Genomic DNA, 21,309 nt, shown 5'->3' with positions numbered 1-21,309 from the left:
TGTAAAATAAAAATAAATACTGAAAGATTAAAATTAAAATCAACATCAGCTTTTCCATGCATCGGCATGTTTCAGTCTTCTGCCCTGAAATAACCGAGCTAGCTTTATTACACAGCGCATGCAGTAACCTGAAATGGGGCTAAGGAGTATAGAGCCATTTGCAATCCCTCTTCCTGCAGCCTACTATTTATAGAAAGAAATCGCTTATAAAACTTGGGACTTGTTGGCACGATGTCTTCTGTCAGGAGGAAGGAAATTTGTGTCACTTAGAGAGAAGCGCTCAGCACATACACACAGGTTATTAGTGTTGGTGCGTCCTCTCACTTTCCTGCTCACGAGCCTACATCGGATCAGTGTGGAGACACTGGTGGTGTAACACTCGCTACAGAACAGCCAAGCTAGTAAAAATGAACAGTATATTAAGTGCTAACACTAACGACTGCTGTATAAACGAGGAGATAAAATACAAGAAAATAAGACAGGCTAATATGAATGTGCTCATAATAATAAACATAATCAGTTGCTGTTTCTGTAGTAACATCTTATACACCTAATCTAAGACTAATATTAAACGGATAAAGAAAAAAAAAAAGGTATGTTTAACAGATAAGCAACTACGACAGGGTTTTATTTTATTTAGCCGCCGAGCACTAAATTAGTAATGTCTGTAATCGGGGATATTTAAGTCTGAGCAAGACATTCCCATTAAAGATACATGGCTAATAATAGAAATTAGTCTTAAAACTTATTCATCTTATATGTGGTTGGCAGAAATATTTTCTTCTGTTTTATCTGCACTATCCATGGTAAAGTATTTACTATGGAGACCACCGTTCTCTATTTTTGACCGCTCTAATGGGGGGAGTGTTAACTCTTAAGCATTTTGCTTCAATTGAACCTAGCAATCAAATCTAGCTGGTGCGTCTGTTTACAGTCTAAGCAGCACCAAAATACAGACAAGACCGTTTACAGTGCACGAACACGTCACTCCTGCACTTTATGTATTGTGAATGCTTTCCTCTGTATTTTGGTGCTGCTTATACTGTAAAGAGACGCGCCAGCGTAATGAAAATTGCCGGTCAGCCCGTGATCAGATCTCTCCCTAAACCCGACAAGCCATTCAAAATCAGTTTCTCTCCGTCTCTTCTATGTCGCGTAAGAGAGACGTTTTGTGACCCGGGGTTGTAAATGAATCTCGAATGAATTTAGATGCGGCTTTGTATTGCAGTAACACTGAGCTTACGAACTCGACGCCGTTTTTTTTCTCTTTTTTTTTTCTTCATTTATTTTGAAATGAAAATAAAAAGTGCCTCGAGAAATGTGTTAAAATCAATAAATCTCTACCAGAAAACTCTTTAGAACTAATGAGGAAAGATTGCTTTGGTGATCTTCCAACAACTGCTTACCAAACTCTGTGTTCTCGGCTGTGAACGGAGCGTTGGTGTCAGGACAGACGTGAAAAGACCTCACTTCATTATCACGGTCTGTGCAAGCAGTTCATTTAGCTCGGGGTTTAATGATATTAAACAATCAACACATGCCTCAGATTTGAAGGCACGAAAACAACTGACTGTGTGATTTAATATACAAAATGCTTCTCCGTTAATTGACTTTTGATTGATTAATGAGCTAATAATGTTAACCAAGCCTCTCAGGTGGATATTTTCCTCCTCTTCCTCATATGCAGGTGTACTCTAGACTGTAGACAGTAACTGGGGCTGTTATAGCATTATCTCCCTGTGTCCCTGTGAGAAGAAATTGGTTAAAAAGCTCTGGCCATCGATGCACTGTAGGGAGTTGCGCTTGATGAGAAGAACATGCACTAGGGCCCTGCACCATGGCTCAACAAGTCTGGATTGTCTAAACGAAGCTGAGAGTGCCGTGTGCCTTACACAGTCTTGTTAGCAGAGCACTGAAAGGTGAACCCGAGCTCTCAGTAGACGTGTCAGAAATGATCTCAGATTGTCAGTTGGCCATGCGGCATGTGTATGTATGCGCCTGACTTAACAAACTGTCAGTCATCTCCCACTTTCCCCTCTAGTGTCTGGACATGAGGTTGTTTATTTTTTGGTGTCAGGTTTGATCCGCTCATACATAAACTCAGGAGAACGTCCGGCTGGACTTGCCTGCTCGTGTTTTTAGTAGGTTTTCTGGGTAGAACGCTGAAGTTGTGCTAGAGCTGTGAAAGGTATACAGATTAGTGAAAGGCTATACTGTTATTACGATTAACACATATCGGGCCTTATTTATCACGCTAGAGTGGGATGGATTTATCGGTAAGTTTTGTAGAAGCGCATGCACAAGTAATTCGGTAGTCATGAAAATCCTGTAATTTGGAAGGAAACATCCATATCGCGCCCCCGAGCGCGTGTAAAATTACGCATAAGACGACTTACTAATGTAATCCTCTACTTGTTTGACTTCAGATCATCATTTTTTTTAATGGACTGCTAAACTTTTATATCTGGAATATAGTGTCGAGTTTAAATGATTCATTTTTATTATGTTTACAGCATTTAGTAGATGCCCTTATCCAGGGAGACTTATAGAAGTGCTTTGGAGACTCTATTAAAAAGACATCCTTGTGCTCGTTCACTCGGTCAGGGACTAAGTGTACCTTCGAGAACAATTTTATATTATTGGCACTTATAAAGAATATAAAAAAAAAACAATATATATATAAGTGAGCCAACACAAACCCATAAATTAAGACAAATAAAACTAGTCTTTCAATTATGACAAAAGAAGTGGTGGCGTATAAATGGCAGCTCAGAGGTTAAGACATTGGACTACTGATCGGAAGGTCATGAGTTCAAATCCCACCAATCCGCCACTGCTGGGCCCTTGAGCCTGGCCCTTAACCCTCACCTGCTCAGCTGTGTAAAAATGAGATACAGGTAAGTGGATAAGGGTGTCCTTATCCACCCTCTGGATAAGGGTGTCTGCCAAATGCCGTAAATGTAAAGTGATGTATAAATGGAGGACGGGGCGGTCTTTTATGGAGTGATCAACATATACATGCCGGTATGAAGAAAATCACTTTTGTAATTCCGGCAGAAAACTTTAGTCGGTTTCCCTTGTGTGAACACACGTCTTTACTAAAAGATTGATAAATGAGGCCCAATATCACAGAAGCCTGTGACCAGTTCACGCCACATTCGCAATGTCCAAGAAAACTATTTTTGTTTATGTTGTGCAGTTTGTGTTTTTACTTTAGGTGTCAAAGTGATTTACAAGCCAATTTTGGTATCACAAAGTCCAGATATTTCTGTACTTAAAAAAAAAATATAATAAAATTGGATATATATTATAGCAGGGGCGTTCAGTTAAAATCTCAGTAGGTCCAGAATAGAAGTTGATACGACTGGATGCCAGAAACAGCGGTCTTTTTAATACTCGGCCATTAGTAATTATTTCATGGCCGTACATAAGACGGTCAGTTAGAATCGGTTGTGTCAAGTTCTTTAACCCAGTGGTTCTCATGCCTTTTATGTCCGACTGCAACTCCCCACAAATTTCACAACTCTCTCCCTCCGGACTCGCCCTAAATCACACTAGAGCAATCTCCGTTCCTCTACACAGAAAATGAAAACCTTTTGGCTGTGTAATCCACTACAGTGGTAAACACGTTACATTGCTACGTCTGTCTCCACTCCTCGAGAACTTTATCACACACAGCGGCTGTGAAATGGACATTCCTCTCTGTTTTTGGCTAAGCATGTGTGCTGCACATGGCTGAGCTGGTTATGTGTTTAATAAGAACACCCGTACACCTGCTCATTCATGCCGTTCTCCAATCAGCCAGTCGTGTGGCGGCAGCAAAGCACATCAAATCGTTCCGATACAAGTCCCGAGCATCGTGTTCACATCAGACATCCGAATAGCGGAAAAATATGATCTCCGTGATGAGATTAGTACAGTCTGTGTAAGAGCTTTTATCATAAAGTTGTCCAGTTAATGGTTTTGAGATATATATGTACAAATTTCTCTCTCTCTCTCTCACTGGCCACTTTAATAGGAACACCTGATCATTCCTGCCGTTCTCCCATCAGCCAATTTGTGTAGTGTTGCAGGGCGCATGATCCTGCTGAAAGAGGCCACTGCTGTGAAGGGGTGTACTTGGTCTGCAGCGATGTTTAGATAGGTGGTGCGTGATAAAGTAACATCAACATGAATGCCAGGACCCAAGGTTTCCCAGCTGAATATTGTCCAGATCATCAGACTGCCTCAGCTGGCTTGCCTTCTTCCCCCAGTGCATCCTGGTGCCGTCTCTTCCCCAGGTAACGACACGCACGCACACACGGCCGTTTTGGTAGGTATTAACCACTTCATACTGGGAGCACCCCACAAGACCTGCTGTTTTGGAGCTGTTCAGACCCAGTCGTCTGCCATCACAATTTGTCCCTCATCAGAGTCACTCAGATCTTTACGCTTGCCCATTTTTCCTGCTTCCAACACATCAACTTCGAGAATTGACTGTTCACTTGCTGCCTATATATAATATTTATATTACACACACACACACACACACACACACACACACACACACATATATATATATACATACATGCGTGTATAAGGAAGTGTGAAGAATTTACAATAAATTTTTCCTTTATCACTTTTGTAAATGGTTGATTAGTAACTTTTACACCGGGTTATCATACTATTAAACCAGATCACTGTTCATATTCCTGTTAGCGACTCTGTGATTCTTCTGTTATTTATAAAAATTTAACTCATAATGGTTTTCTTATGATACACGATAGGATGCCAATATTATGAAAGCCTGTGCAGTGTGGCGTGGCTTCTTTCCCTACGTGCAGCAAGCCTGTGGAGAGAATGAACTGCTCCTACATTCATCCGTTTTCAGCACGAAGGCACTTTCCGTACTCCACTCGCAGCATCCGAGACCACAATTAAAATGATTGATCACTGATTTGCTTAATCACTAAGGGAGTAAAACAAATACCTGCCCGTCAGTGAATGCGCACGGCAAAACATGAATACTAAATGTCTCCTAATTGCGCTTGTCTGTGAATTTGATCTGTTTACTGTCTTAAGTCGGCTAATGGCTTCTGGTCTCCGGTATCAGACAGCAAGCGGATCCAGGGTAACTTCAGTGTCCTGAGAGGGGTTCTCTCGTTGCTATTAACATCTAAAATCTACTGAATTGAGCAGTGTCTGAGTACGCATGAGTTCTACCGAGCTCTAGCAGTGAGAAGGAATGGCGTCTGGAGAGAGATAAAGAAAGATGTACAGTCCAGAATGGACACAACAACTACAAAGTAGCCAGCAGGGAAGTAGGCCTGAGAGCAGCACACTCTGACACTGGCCTTGTCAACAGATGCGTGGATTATATCAAGCCTTCTCAGCACTACACACTCCCATGATGAAATCTTCTTGACAACCGGTTTCCATGGCAATGAGCGTGATGTTGCTGCAGTGGTCAGACGTGTTGGGATGATGGTGGTAGGACGATGGATTGTCGAATCCCAACTGTCAGAAGTTCAGAAGCATGGCAGTGATTTCTTGTACCTCACTTCTGATTGGCTCAAAGGTGTTAATTTTCTACACTGAAGAAGTAGATCTGACGGTGGATCCGGCTCAACTTCAAACGCTAGGGTAATGTTAATGCGTCGTTGTTTCAGCTTATTCAGATACTTGGTATGGCTTACTCTTTACATAATCTGACGCTCATAATAATCAAGTAAGGAAAGTGTAGAATCGTTAATATGGTGAAACTTTCTCTAAAGAGATGTAACCGTTATGGACGGAGACTCGGACGGCAGCACTTTGTAAAAGCCAGTAAATTTTCCACCACGGGTCTAAAAATCTTGAGGACGGTTTTATTGGTAAAATGGCAAGCGACAAAAAAGTTTTTTTTTTAATCTTATTTACTTTAAGAAAGAGAGGAAAAAAGAGACTTATGAGGGAACGGCTGTTATAGCTGCTATAATACAAGTCATAACAAACTAATTTGTCTCATGGATGTTCCACAACATTAAATGTAACTCCAAATGGTTAAAACATATGACATCTTCATTATTACTTTAAAAAAATGAATTGTTGGCAAACAATTGCATTTGTAAAAAAATTTTTTTATGTAATTGGAACAAAACACTTTATTGGAAGATGATCAGTTTCAGAGTAGTAACCACCTCCAGTTAAATTTTCTGACATTTTCCTTCAGTGTGTGTGACCTGCTCTTCTGACATGGTCAAGTATTTCTTTCAGCTTGTGGTAATGGCCTCTTTTTGGTGAAGGTGTCCTGACAAGGTTGTCATTCTCCTTGCAGTTCCTTAAACCTGCACGAAAATCTTTTTCTCTAATGGCCTCTAGATGGTGCTGTATAGTTGCAGCTTGGCGTTAGATGTGCCTGTGCATCTCTGGATTTCTGCACTGCAGTATTTCTGTCAGGACACGGACGCCACTTTTGGTCAGGAGCTCAAGACTTTTGCTGAGTTTCATTTCTTGCATGTTTTTGTTGCTGATGCCTGCTTTCTGCTTGCACAGTTTACCCAAACGTTGGTGGTCTGCTGCTGCTTGGTTTAAAGCAGGCAACCAGAAGCTTCATTTTCTCGCTCTCTCTCGCTCTGCTTTACCTCTTCTAGCAGAGAGCATGAAGGACTATGACCACGTCCTCTCCTCCGGTCCCCTGCCTCCTCCTTTACATGTTCCTGTGATTCGAGTGGTAGAATATCTGAAGGCCAGGAATGCGGAGGTGTGCCATATTTTGTAGTCTGCTCCCTCCGTTTGTTGTGTCTTAATAGAATGTAATAGATTGAAAGACCGTTTGATAATGACTTCCTGTCAAAGACGTTTCTACCTCCACACCCGCTAGTGATTGTTTTTGGTCGAAACGGACATTCGAGCCGGTCGACATGCCCATTCAATAACCTAGAACACCAATACATAGGTGAGAGTTAATAAATTAAGGGTGCGTTCTTTCTTATTAGTGTCGAGTCCCAATCAGAACGAAATTTCTACTTTGGTTCGGTTTGTTTTCACATTGCACATAATTAAACAAACCAAAATGCAAAAAAAACAAACAAACCCATGTTAAGTTAAATGATACTTTGCCAAGGGCATGTAGAAATCACCCGAACATAAACAATAAATCTCAATAAATTACTAGTTTAAAACATGTTTCGTATCCAACACTTATTTTCTCTTTTGTTTGTCGGACCAAATGTCGCCCGCAACCCAAAATACATGGCATGCTTGGTTCACTTCATCAGGATTGAATCTCGCTCTCTCATATAAAATAAAATAAAACCTCTAAAAATTCTCTTTATATTAGAGTGATTTTAGTTCCTTTCTCAGGATTGTCCACATGTAATTGAACATAGATCACAGACTAATCCCCAAGTTTGACATGATGAAAGCGACTCGGGTCCTGTAGGGACATTGATTAGTGCCGTCTCAAGATGGTGATTTTATACACACGATCAGGACATTATGAGACCGAGGGAGAGAGCGAGATGAAGAAGTGGTAGAGAAGAGAGAGGAATCCTCTCGTGGGCCCAAATCGTCAAGCCTGGAGCTCTTAATTATATCCGTAGGTTGAAAGGAAAGTCGCAGCACTCCTGTCCTCATTTGCATTATGCATTAAGGTTAGCCTTTGTGTTGTTGAAGAGGGCTGTTTCAGCATCCTTTCCTTCGGCTCTTCCGCTTAATGTGGCCGCTAAAGGCCTAAAATAGAGACGTGCCTACGTGGACTGTGTGTCAATAATGCACGCAGACACACACTGAGCTGATCTGCAGACGTGGTCTTTCTATAGAGCCTTTATATTTATCACCGCCAAAGTGTTTCGAGAAGGAAGCCGGGAAAGGACCGCACGTTAGGAAGTCTCACTTTCACATGCTTTTAGAACTTGTTTTCTCTGAAAACAAAAGTGGCGCTGTCTGTCTGTCTGTTTGCAGGTTTTGGATATCCATTAGCCCTGTGGAGATGCACTGTAATTGTGACTCAGTGCTGAAATGCTCCCATGTGGCTATTCCACCAACAGATTACCAGCATGTGATGCCTGGCCCCAACCCACTCTGCACAAATTCGCCTGAAAAAAAACCCCACACAAACAACAACAACAACAAAAACAACCCAGTAAACTATCTCCCGAAGAAAGCAGTAGCTCTTTGAGTTTGATAAACAGTGCATGCCGTAATGATACACAATAAAGCAAAAACCCTTATCGAGGATTTACGTCGTGTAAAGTAGTGTATATGGAGTGCTAAGATTTAAAATTAAGGGTGTAAAATTAAGAGTAATAATATCCAGCCTTCTCCCCCTTTAGATCTTTCAGCAAACTGGTTTTAAGTGTGCGAGCTGTGACGCGTGTTAATCTCGTCAGTTTTTGGCATGTTCAATACGTCAGTGATTATCTACATGTTAGGGAGCTGGAATCTTCTGCTGCTTTGCCTAATGTAGAGGGCAGAGGGTTATGAATATAGGCTTATTCAGTACAGAACAAATTCTTTGGTGATGCCAAATGGTCAGTCCAGGATTTTGGTGTGTTGAGGCCAGCGTTGGCCTCCGGAACAGTACAAGCTTGGGGCATGATCATTACAGCTTGCTTGGCTGGACTGAATGTAGCCCGTGTGTGTTTGTGTGCATCCCTTTCAGCATTGGGTGCGTAATGATGATTTGGCTCGTAATGAGTTGCACAAACCTTGGGGATTCCTCCATCAGAAGCGGCTTTGTAAGAACAGACCGGGGCAGACAGCCACGTGTTTTGTGGACTGACCACCCTGGTGCACGGCCCAATCAGTGCCGCTGTTAAATAGTATCATTTTTTTTTGTTAGGAGTTTTTGGATAATTTGATTTTAAAGGGCCAGGGGAGATGTTTGGTTTAAATTGGGTTGCCTAATGAGCTGTGTTGGTTGTTTAGTGAACGATGCGATCCGTTTAAGCACAATGCAGCAAAGCCAAAGTAGCTGAGCGCGCTGGGCTCGTGTCTGTTAGCTTGCTAAGCACAAGGTGCCTGGTTTACACTTGGCATGCAAAATCGCAGCAATGTGAGCGGTATTCACACACTCGCTGTGTATCTTATGTACAGCTGGAATATTTAAAAACAGCCTTCACTAGCCGGCATGTCAGAGCTACGACGTCTCTGTGCAGCAGGTTCCAACGTTGACCCGTGAAATGTTGAGCGATTTTTTTATGTACAGCAACGTTAAACACGCCGACAAGCTCATGAGCCGTGTCTCAAATCGAAACCTCTGACCTTACACTGAAAAGTATCACTCAATCCAGGTGACTGGTACTCGACAGACCTTTTTTTTTTTAAAAATTCAGACACTAACGGTAATAGAAAACCTGGGTAGTGTTAGAATTCAATAGCGCTCTAAAATAGCACACAAGTTATGCGATTTGAGACACAATGCTAATAGGTTTAGCGGAGGTAGATGGGACGTAATTTGTCCAGTTTTAATTGCTGAACTTTAGTTTAGTTTAGTCGCCAGATGACGTCATGGGCTAAACTGCGTATTCACTGAATCATAATTATCTTTTGCAGATCAAAAGTGTTGCATGAAGAAGAAAGATTTTCTGAACACACTTGGTCATGGCACCACAAACTAACTCTTTGCATATTTACAACACGCAAATAGTTCACAAATAATTTGCATCAAGCATGCGGACAAAATGAAGCAGTGGTATTGAGTAGTCAGGATAAAGATGTACAGGAAATGGTTCTGAAAAACCTGAAGCACTTTTTAAATTTTTTATTTTTATAAACTTGTAAGAGTGGCTGTGAAAAGTGTTTTGGAATGATGATCAATGATCGGTTGTTTGGAAACAGGAGCAAACATGTTTGCATGTGAGCGCAGCTCGGTCAGACTTTCCTCGCTGCTGGCGAGTGGGCCGAATCTGCTCTCTCAACATGTATAATCGGCAGCTGTGATTTGAGGTGCAGAACCGTATCGAGTACACGATAGCCACTAAGGTCTGCTCAAAAAGTCACTGTTTGTCACTAGAAATTCACTAAAGGCGCCCCCATTTTCTCCCTAATTTGGTCTTGCCAATTCCCACCCACTCACTAGCTAACTCGCCCCTATTGCACAACCAGGGTGGGCTGGGGCAAACACTTCCCAGCTCCGGGACACATGAAGCCAACCTCCGCATCTTTTCGAAGTACTGCTCATGCAGCGCCTCAGGGCAGCGTAACACACTCGGAGAAGAGCGCGATCTGTCCTATTCTGCATGCATGAGCTCTCAGACACCCACGATTGGCTAGAGTCACTCTGACTGACAGGGGAGTGAGAGAGAAAGAGAGAGAGAGAGAGAGAGAGAGTACGTTTTCCTTCCCACCCAGAGAACACGGTCAATTTTGCTGTCTTGACTCCCGGTCACGGATGACTGTAGCATCATGAGGGTTCGAGCTTGTGATCTCCGGACGAAAGGCCAAACGCTGTTCTGTACAAGCCGTATTTAGCTGAAGGGTCGGAATTAAACTTGGCGCTATTTATATACAGTGTTTGATGAAGCTGTCTGTACATTGCAGAATCACTCCACTGTGAGGGTTCTGGTCCTCGAGCCTGCTTTATCATGACATTTACACAACGATGTAATGATGCTAACATTATACGACATCATTGCAGGCAGGCACGTGTTTGGCTATGAACGACCAACATTGTGACATTCTGGCCTAACGGGCCGTTAATTATCATGACTACAGGAAGCGGAACAGGTTGATTGGATGTTTGATGTTTTTGCCCTCTTTTGCACTGGGCTCTGATTGGGCAGGAGAGGAACTGACATTTTGGAGGCATCAGTGACCTGTCCTTTAAATGGCTGATCAATTCCCTAAGCATGTCTGACATTTGCTTACTAGCTGCTATTTTCTGCTTGCATGTAATTATAGGCAGCATTACAGAGCACAGGAGAATAGAGAGAGAGAGAGAGAGAGAGAGAGAGATGCTGTCATTGGTGCCAACAAAAGAAAAAAAATCGTTCTTTCTTAACCTTTGCTGTTTCATCATCTTTATAAAATACAGCTCTGGTTCTGAGCAGGGCACTGATTTAAATCCTGTGTACAGCACGGTGATGCGTCCTGCTGTTGGGGTCAGGTCCCAGAGGAGTTGTGTTCCGTCCCTGTCCTGGTCCCCAAGCTCCATTGGTGGTATTGTTGTGATTGGACAGTAGGGGTCAGTCTCTCTCCTTCTATGAATTATACTTCGCTTCAGCTGGGACAGCCTTTTACTTGCGTGCCGTTCTGATGGGTGGGAAGACCGTGGCAAGTTGCATCCCATAATAAAGAAAATGCATTAAACTTATAGGCAAACAAATTCGGCACTTTTATATTTGAACCAGCTAGCTCACTAACCATCGGGTACTCACCTATTACAACTAATTAGAGGCTCGTTAAAGGGCGTCTTTGTAAACATGTTTGTCCATAATTCTGTCTTGGCTATCAAAGCACTCGATAACATGCCTTATGATAATTTGATCATCAAAGCAAAGCCTCACAGTCATTATCAGGATAATACTACAGATACCTGAGCAGCTCTGCTTCAAGCTTTATTAATATCATAACCAATTCAGAGTTGGTTTAATTGGCCTGTTGTCTGGTTGCGAGGGCTTAGCTCTACAAGACAGCACAGTCTGTAACCCAGGGCATGCCGCAGGTTGTTTATCCTAGTACTTTTGATTCCTGACACAAACCACTGCGAGCTTATCCGAGTTCCTTCTCTGTGTGCGTCTGCTGAACACGAGGCCGTCCTGTTGCTTCTTTGGTGCAGCCAAACAGCATGTTTGTAAAGGTCTGATTGGATCTGGAGATCAGATTACTGGTTTGACATGCAGGGTCGAGCCAGCACAAAGAGGGGCTGTTTTGTTCGTTGCAAATAATATACAGGGTGGGCCAGAAGACTCTACGTAAGTGGGATTAACACCTGGGAATGGGAAGCTGTCACAAGGTTGCAGTAGACTTTAACAGTACGCGTGGCGAGGACATCACACACACACGACGCTGTTGCCAAACTTATTAACGAATTCAGAAAGACTGGAAGTTTTTTCCAGACCAACTTCCACTGGCGAAGGCGCAACCGGCGTGGTGCTGGTATACGCCATCCAATATGTATGAAGACTTTTCGGACACCCTGTAGATCTGGCCCCGTGTTGGTGGTATTTATAATCCAGTTCACTAAGAAGAATGGCCTCTCTCTCTTCGTGACTGAGACTGTGGAAGGCTGCAGGATAGAGGTGTGCAACTAAAAACTCAGTGAGTGCATGCAGGGCAGGACTAGACAAAGAGAGCACTGGGGTGGACAAACTCTAGATGAATATAAATTTATCAGGAAACTACATTTTTGTGCATAGCTCTGGCAATATTCTTTGATCATTCTAGTCTTTACACATGCCTCATTCTTAACGTAGTCTGCCTTCATTATGTTTTCTAATCGTTCCGATCCTAAAATTGGTTGTGAATACAAAAAGGGTCTTTTATCTGCCGTTTCTGGATGCTGTGTACAGACGACACAATACGTTTTCTGACGTGACGGATTTGACTGGTGTGCTGTTCCATCATCGTCATCACTAGCTTGTGAAAAGTCCTGATATCATCTGAAGGTGTTCTTCTGGTGTATTAGAAAAATTTACTTACGTCATAGTATTGATCACAGTCCTGATTTATTCCCGTCGTCTCAGGTGTTGAAGCTGTAGTGGAGTGGCTTGCACAGTCCTCTCCCGTTTTGTTTTTGTTGGCGATCCTTTTCTAGCCGAATGTCTTCCGTCTGTCCCGAAATTTTAATCAAATATTTGCGGGTGGGTCGGTTCAATTTCAGATGGCGTTTGCTAATCTATTAGTTTAATATTAAAACAAAGTTGTCTTGAATTAATTATGCTGCTGTTATTTTGAGGCTAACCCTAGAGTTGTGGTTGCTGCACATGTAAAGCTTGCGGAGGTGCTTGCATGTCAGAGTGTGGGGACGGGCGCATCGAACAGCTCCATTTAAAATAAACCAATTAAATTCACTATAAAATAATTACCGGTGGGTAAAACTAGAAATGTGTTTTGGAGCTGACGGGATTGGTCAGACTTTTTGTCGGAGCTGGGGCGATTGGTCATAATTTCTTTGAGAGCTGGCGGGATTGTTCAGACTTTCTGTGGAAGCTGACGTTATTGGTCACTATCAGTGGGCGCTGGTGGGATTGGTCATAACTTCAGTGGGAGCTGGCGGGTTTGGTCAGACTTGAGGATTAAAAAAAAAACATGTCATCTGCAGGAGTTCTTACGCTTCCAGCAATATAAAATCCATCCACTCTCTATGTCTATGGCTGCCTGCATTCTAGTCAAACACGATCAATGATTCAGCATTTTCATTGAATAAGGAAGACGGTCATAATGGTGGTGGTGATGATGGTGGCTGCAGTGTGCTATACATAGAACTTTTAGTACTGTATAATCCCACTCTGTGGTGTCACCCAGAAGGAGATGGGTTCCTTTTTGCCTCTTGTTCCTTTCATGGTTTCATCATGCAGTCTCAGTTTTCTTTTCCCCCACTGTCTCCTCAGGCTTGCTCACTGGGCATCCAAGTCTTTTCTGATTTCCGTAAGGCTTTGTGCCGACGTCTATTGTTAAATATGTTGTGCAAATAAAATATGACTGCATATGTTGAAGGAAGCACAGTTGTGTTAATCTAGTGGATTTGAGTGTTTGGACCACAACGCAGTGCCAGTGAGGGTATTAAGCTTCTCACAGGAACCCATCTGTACAAAAACAAACACAGTAGCACATCTCGATCTCTCTCATTCACACCCACTCTGCCTCTTTTTTCCAAACACATTAGATATACTATCCCTGCTCATCATAGTGCGCTGAGGCAACATGGCATCATACAATCAGGAGGAAGGAGTTCCACCATGATATTACGACAGTGCAGCCATGTTCCTCACCGTAAGACAGATTGTGAAATAGCAGGTGTCCAGCATGCAGGTGTGGGTGTGTGGTTGGTGAGCACTGAAGCCTCCTGCAAAGAGCTTATTTTCTCAATCACTTACCTGAGAGGAAGACACAGGGAATAATTTACTTCTGCCCGTTTTTACCAGTTATCCGTCCTCCACCGTTATCAGCCCCAGTCAAGATGTCGGTGACGTAACGCCAGGAACATAAAATATTTCTTCTAATGTAGCCAAAAGCATTGACAGGTCATCAACACCTACAACTCGAGCATAACTTTTATTCTGAACTTGCCTTCTCTTCTCCACCCACACACTGTTCTGCTTTGTTAAAAGTAGTCTAAAAGTCTTAGAAGTCTGTACTGGATTATCTGAATGATACAGTGCGGTCAGGCATGAGACTAAGCAGGCTAGTGGGAAAACCTCCTGAGCATATATTGAGAATAGTCAAAGTTATGTGGATTAGAATTTTGTCTTTTGTTTTATATGCATACTGCGAAAGCAGGAAATGTATTTCAGCAGTATTTATACATGGCTTGTTCTGTGGGCATATCCTCCAGCATACTCAGATCACCTGCTATCATCTGATAGAGAGGAAATAAACATAGGAATAGCAGGGGGGGTGGACCAGAAAGAAAAAGCCAAATGCTTGCTTCCCTGTTGTCACAAAAGCAGTCACTATGGTGACAAAGGAATTCTATGTCTGCTAAAAAAAAAAAAAAAAAAAAAAGGGAAGAGATGACAGAAGAAATTGGGGGAGAGTGAGAGTAATGCAAGAGCAAGGGAGAAAGAAAGATTCAAGGGGAGAGTTATTTTGCTGGGAGCAGCTGTACCTCATGTGCCTAGTGATTAAGACCTCAGTCTCCCATGGCGTAGGTGGCAGAGGGAACAGCTTATAGGCCAAGTGCATTATGCAAAAGGATGGAACTGACCAGCCCTGTGGTGAAATGGCCTGCTTAGAACCGAGGAACGTGTTCACCTTTTACTTGCGCATATGCTCTTGCTTTAAAAGGAGACCATTTGCAGGTAAAAATAAAACGGAAAGAGAGCTCAAGGCAAAAAACAAACAATTAGTGACGTTACACAGAACTTCTAAGAACCAATAATCAGAAAAATATTTTATTGTCGTGAATCACATTAGGTCTTAGGGCGCTTCCACACCAATTATTCTGTTTGCAGAGGCCCAATCACAACAAAATTGATGCTTCTTGTTTGCTGTTTTGTTTTGATTTGGTTTCACACCGCACATAATTAACCACAACAAACCGAAGCACAACAAAATAAAAGTATAAAACGGCTGAGGGACATGCCTGTAAAACTCTTTCTTTTTCTCTGGTTCTTGGTCGGAAGTACAGCAGTGTGTGTTTGTGCAAGCTCTGACTCATTTTGTGTCTGCATAGTCAATTACAAAACCTTCGAGTTAATTTTAGGTTGTAACGCCTGGTATTAGTCGGTCGACTCTTTTTAGGATCCACGTTGATATGAAGAGGTCACGAGCTTAGGTTCATGTTCACATCAACCATCAGAAAAAAAGCCTACGACTTTAACCGCAGCATGGTTGGGGTGGTTTGAGTATTTCATAAACCGCTGATCTTCTGGGATTTTCTCACACAACAGAATTGTGCGAAAAACATCCTGTGAGCAGAGGGTCTGCAGGTTGAGAGAGATCACTGGAGAATGACCAGACACGTCTGAGCTGACGGGAAGTCTATAGTAATTCGAGTAAGCGCTCACTACGACTGTGGTGAACAGAAAAGCATCTCCGCATGCACGACACATCAAACCTTGAAGTTCATGAGCTAAAACAGCAGAGGACCACATCTCAGAAACCACATCAGGTTCCACTCCTGTCAGACAAGTACACGAATCTGAAGCTGTCATGGGCACAGACTCACCCAAACTGGACAGTTGAAGACTCGAAAAGACCAGGTTTTTTATTTTTATTTTATTTTTCTCACAAAAGGACTTTCTCACTCTCATTTTCTTGCACTCTTTCTTTCTCGCGCTCTCTCATTTTACTCATTTGTAGTCTCCCCCTACACAAATCCCTCAAGAAGTACACTTCTTTCTGCTTTCTTTTCCTACAAATGCCATAAGGTCATTACCCTATATAAAATCTGAATCTCTGTATACACAGTTAAAACCTTTTCTAAAAAGACTCGTGTCCCTGGGGAGGGAACAGTTTTGTGTTGATTTCATGTTCTGTCTTCCATGCACTTTAAAGGTTTGCGTTTTATTTTAATAGGAAATGTAATTTCTCCCCGTGAAGTAGAAACAAACTAATTTGTTCCTGGCCAGTGCTTCTATAGATAAAGCAATCCTTTACAAGGAAAACAGAAAGTATCACGCATCATCACATTCCTCATTAGAGCGCAGGGCCCATGAAAACCATAATAACGGATCTGAACTGACCTTGTGTCTCGCTGTGTGTTTAAATTTGTGTTTCGCTAACATATGCCTATTAATTTACTTCCACCTCAACAAAGGGAGTGAAAACATTACGGAATACTACTTTAGTCTGTAGTTTGTACGATGGGTTATCTCGATGGGTTAAAAATGACTGACCATGGTCTCAAATGAAGGATTCGGTTTTCTCATTTCAAAACGCATAATGTGGGACAATAGCGTAAGGTTTCATAGCATACGCGATATGTATTTTTAATAAATTATAGACACTTTATTGATCTCTAAGGGGAAATTTGGTAAAATTGTATATGTCGAGTCTTCAAGTATCCATCTTGCTTTTGGTTCGTGTTGAAGTCGATCCCGAAAAGAGAGTCAATCGACTGATTTCAGGCGCTGAAATGTAAGTCTTTAAAATATATAAATCTCTTGATGCACTTGAACACATCATCATTGATGTACCCTGGGGTCATTGGATGTTTTGGGTCTTTCAATATAAGAAACATTTCCCCAGGCAACCCAGCTGGGGGTGATCATACGTTCCACGGATTACGCCGCTCATCTTTCAGCCTTGCCAACATGTCAGATGCTCAGTGACACGGATTCTGTATGATATGTCTGCCTGACACAACCACAACTGTCCATGCATTAACACATGACACCAGGACATACATCATTCTTATCCAAGTAGCATGCACCCAATGACTGTTCCTTTTGATCCTCAGCCATCTATAAGCCCTCTCTGCTGCCTCTGTAGTGGGTCTGATGGCCTTCATCTTTTGCATGGCTGCGATTCCGAGGAGGCTGCGATGCACAGAGACAGAGAGAAGACTCTGCAGCCCAACTCTATGGGCTTGCACAATGCCCTCAACCCCTGTCTCCGGCACTCTACCACCAGATTTGCATGCTTGGCTTAATTCCCCCATCCTCTTCTCCTAGGGCATTGTAAGCTTCAGCATGACCACCTGCTTTGATCTTTCCAAAACCAGCACTATGTCTGGTCTCTGTGATGTCCTCCGGGAATTGGAGGGGCTTCCCCAGGTCCACCCTCATTTGAAAGTTATGTACTGTCCCAATGAGCCCTGCTGCTGCCTGGGGCTTCTCTCCTGCTCCGACAAAGGCAATTGCCTGCCTTGCTGGTCCGAGGCGCTCGCACTGGTCTTTGGCCCTGCAGATAGTGTCAGCAATTGCTTTCAGCATCTGATCATGTGACCAGTGGTTGTGACTTTAATCCAGAGCTTTATGGCAGCAGATGAGAATGTGGTCCACTGTTCCTCTTCTAAGGCACAAGGTGATTCAACCTTCCCCAGCTGAAGCGGTTGGATGGACTTGGTAGGATGTCATAGATGGACCGAATTAGGAACTTGATGTGGAAAGGCTAAACCTGCCACACCTTGTAAAAGGAGATCTTACGATCTAACGCCTTTTCCTATCCTGTCCATGTACCGTGTTGGCACATACCCCCCACCAACTGGCTTGCACGCAGATCCTCAACCCTGGATAAGTGAGAGCTTTTATCTGTACTCACACACTTGAATCGAAGGGGGCTTTGGCTGAAGGTGTGTCGTGATGTCACACGATTCCTCTTGCAAGCTCCTGCGAATATTGCGGCGTTTTCCTTGATTTGGCTTTAATTTTCACGATTGAGAAATCCTGGTGGGATTGCCCTGTGTAGCTGTGACCAGCTGTAAGCCTGGACCGCTATGTCCTGAATCTTCCATGTCCTTCCAGTTCACACTTCAATGACAATAGAATTGGTTTATGGTATGAATTTGCCAATTTTATTTTCTGTATAAAGGCCATCACAAGTTGTGTACTTTGGCACTTTTTGTTTGACATGCCACAGTGACTAATCTTGCTTTGCTTCATCATTACAGGGCTCGAAATGAACTTTTTTACTTGGTAGCACTGGTGCTCCCAACTTCAAAGAGTTAAATCTGGAATCTGGAAATATAAACAATTCACAACATTAAAATCCATAAATAAAGTTGTGGAATGAGACAGGAAAAAAAGTATTGAACACGCTAAGAAAAAGCAGTTCTCCAAGGTAAGGCAAGGAACCAGCAAAGTCCGTAAGTAATTATACCTCCTGTCTGTGCAAATTAATATCAGCTGGGTTTGTAAATTGATGGTCTATAAAAAGGCTTTTCGTTACCAAGGTGTCACTTCATATAATTGAAGGAACGATGAATGGACGTGGGTGGACCTTCCAGCAGGACACTGATCCAAAGTATACAGCAAGGCAAACTGTCAATTGGTTTCAAATCAAGGTGTTAGAATGGCCCAGTCAATCACCTGACTTGAATCCAACTGAACAAGATTTAAAGACGATATGTTTAGAAAAATGGGCCAAAATCACACCTGAATACTGCGGCCCATTAATTTCTTCATACAGGAAGCGTTTTGGAGCCGTCATTACAAACAAAGGCTTCTACACGGAGTATTAAATACATTTCAGATAGTGTATTCAAAACTTTTTTCCTGTGCCATTATTCTTTATTACACATAACTTCATTTATGGACTTTAATGTTGTGAATTCTTTGTGTGTGGATTTCTTGACTTAATACTGATGCTTGGTGAAAATTGAATGTGAATAGCCTCATTGGAAATATATTTACTGAAAAAAATGCTGACACGTCCAGTGCTTATTTCCCCCGCTGTGTATATATAGTTATATCTATTTAAGTATAGATAGATGGAACGGATTTATTTTATTTAAAAACCCTACCACCACTGGGGCTTTACACAACCTGCGGCCAGGATTTTTAAATTTGGTCTTCTGGCGCGCTGTCCCTCCTCCATCCATCTCTTCACCGAGGCTGAGGCATCTACCGTGGTGCTGGTGTTAAATTTCACATTCAGCTCTGCCAATTGAGCGTAACGGCCGGCAGCATCTCGGCGATTAAAAGCTTCACCAGTCGAACCTGATCCTGATTTCTTTTTCACACACTTGTCTTGGCATTTCACGTGCTTGGCGCTCTCCCCATGTTTAATCAAGCTCTTGTGCTTGAATCTGTGGATTCAGTGGCGAACACAGTGTTACCTGCAACCTCAAAGGTTTTACAGTGAACGCAGTGCATCGAGCCATTTCCATAGAGGGGCCACTCGAAGTGTTTTCGCCACTCTCTCTGAACACTGTAAGCCTTTTTTAAAAAAAATTTATTTATTTTTTAATTTTCAGCTGGTGGATCCACATGATCGCCATCACCAACTCCAGTAGTTACGTTATCCAGGGCTGGACTGGGACATAATTTCAGACCGGGAGTCTCGCACACATGCAGGCCCCATACACCCACAACAAATTTTTAAACCACTGACAATTTATTACACACACTATGGCCATCCCATAAAAACATAAACAAACAACCTAGAGAGAGTGAAGCAGTCCTAATTTATATCCGCTTACATGGGTATGCCAAGCATTTACTAAACACCAGAAGTGCAAAGCTGGCAGTAACGCTCTACTTTTCACTCATAAAAGTACATTAAATGCAGAAGAGGTAAACAAAAGAGTTTACCCCTATTGGCCATCTTGGCTTGACCCTGAAGTGTGACCACTGCACCAGAGCTAGTGCCAGGTTGACTCTCTCCACCTTACTGTGAAAAATATACCTCACATATATGAAGACTTAATTTTCTAAATTGCCTAAATATCTCTTGGCGCAGTACCAACTATATCATAACAATATCTATTTAGAAAAATCCTAATATTGAACATGATGTTGCCTTTTATGACTCATAGCTTGGAAAAGTGTGTTTGTTGCTGCTGTTGTTTGCCGTTGCTGTATTTGTGATTTCAACATTTTAATTAATAACGTTGAGGACTCCCTAAATACACATTATTAGTACATTGGATATTTTTCTTCTAAGTGACTTGGTATTATAACTATACAGTAGATATTGCTGTCCTTTAGCATCTTTTGAGTGGCGTAATAGTAATAGTGCTGTTTGTTAGTAGTGAAACTGGGGTTAATACTTGATTAGCATAGTTAGCGAACACAACGCTACAGTGTTTATAGAGGAGACTGAGCTGCATTTGAAGCCCTGAACTTGTCGGTAATTCTGTTACATTTTCGCCACTTGTTTTTAGAGGGTTTTCTTTTTGCGTGCCCGTTCCCTCTCTGCTCCAGCTGGCCGCTTCCTCCCCATCCTCGCTCTGTGCAGTGATGACTCTGGTCCAAACCGTTCCCCGGAGCTGAGGAGAATGCCTGCCTCACAAGTCAAAACTAACAGAGTCGGGGTTTACTATCCATATATTATGGAATGCGGGAGTTGGAAAGGATCACTTGAGTTCATAGGATGCACCATAATAACGATAAAAATAAATAAAGGTAAAAAATAATTAAATAATTAAACAGCAGGGCAGCGAGTCAAATCAGTCATCAGGCCACTGGGAATTCTCCCGGTGCTCCCGATGGCCAGTCCGGGCCTGATATTCTCTCTATAGGCAACTTGGAAAAGAAATCTGTGTTCTTTTCGTCTTCTCTCTTCATCATCGCGCTAGTTATCTCCCTGTCACGTGACAGCAGAGCGCAGGGAAAGGGAGTGATTGACGGCTAATGTTAACCAATCTAAAATCTGCATTAAAGTAAAAAAAACATTTTGTAGAGAATTGGAAAAAAAGGTCGCACCGCAACAATTATTTTCACTGGCACAAATGCTCCCAAATATATTTCGAGGTCGCACAGATTAGATTTCGGGAGCAATTTCGAGCCTTGCCTTAAGATAATACAGTCATTTATGCAGTAATTTGAAGCTCACTGGAAGCTTGGATCTTGTGGAAATCCTGCTGAGGTTACCAGGTCATGGGGCTGGTTTATTGTACTCGTTCATACTGTTCGAAAGAAATGTGCTCAATCTGTATCATTTGTTCTTTTGGTCTGCTCTTTTGAACTCGTCAGTGTGGTCTTAGCTCTGAATTATTTACAGTTTTCACAGCGTTCTGATCTGCTTTGTAGGCATTGCTACTTCTTTTGTACTTTTCACTTCTTCGCCTCATCTACAGTT

At 42.4% G+C, this 21,309-nt stretch overlaps 1 protein-coding gene across 3 annotated transcripts in view; it reads left to right on the top strand.

The window, feature by feature from the left end:
• Nucleotides 1-21,309, top strand: part of diaph3 (diaphanous-related formin 3) — a 361,935-nt gene that overhangs the window by 64,402 nt on the left and 276,224 nt on the right. The gene's annotated exons all lie outside the window — the stretch shown is intronic.

The sequence above is a fragment of the Ictalurus punctatus genome, chromosome 10, assembly GCF_001660625.3.
Source record: "Ictalurus punctatus breed USDA103 chromosome 10, Coco_2.0, whole genome shotgun sequence".
NCBI lineage: Eukaryota > Metazoa > Chordata > Actinopteri > Siluriformes > Ictaluridae > Ictalurus > Ictalurus punctatus.
The sequence above is the reverse complement of the archived record's forward strand: the minus strand, read 5'-3'. Positions and strand labels throughout refer to the sequence as shown.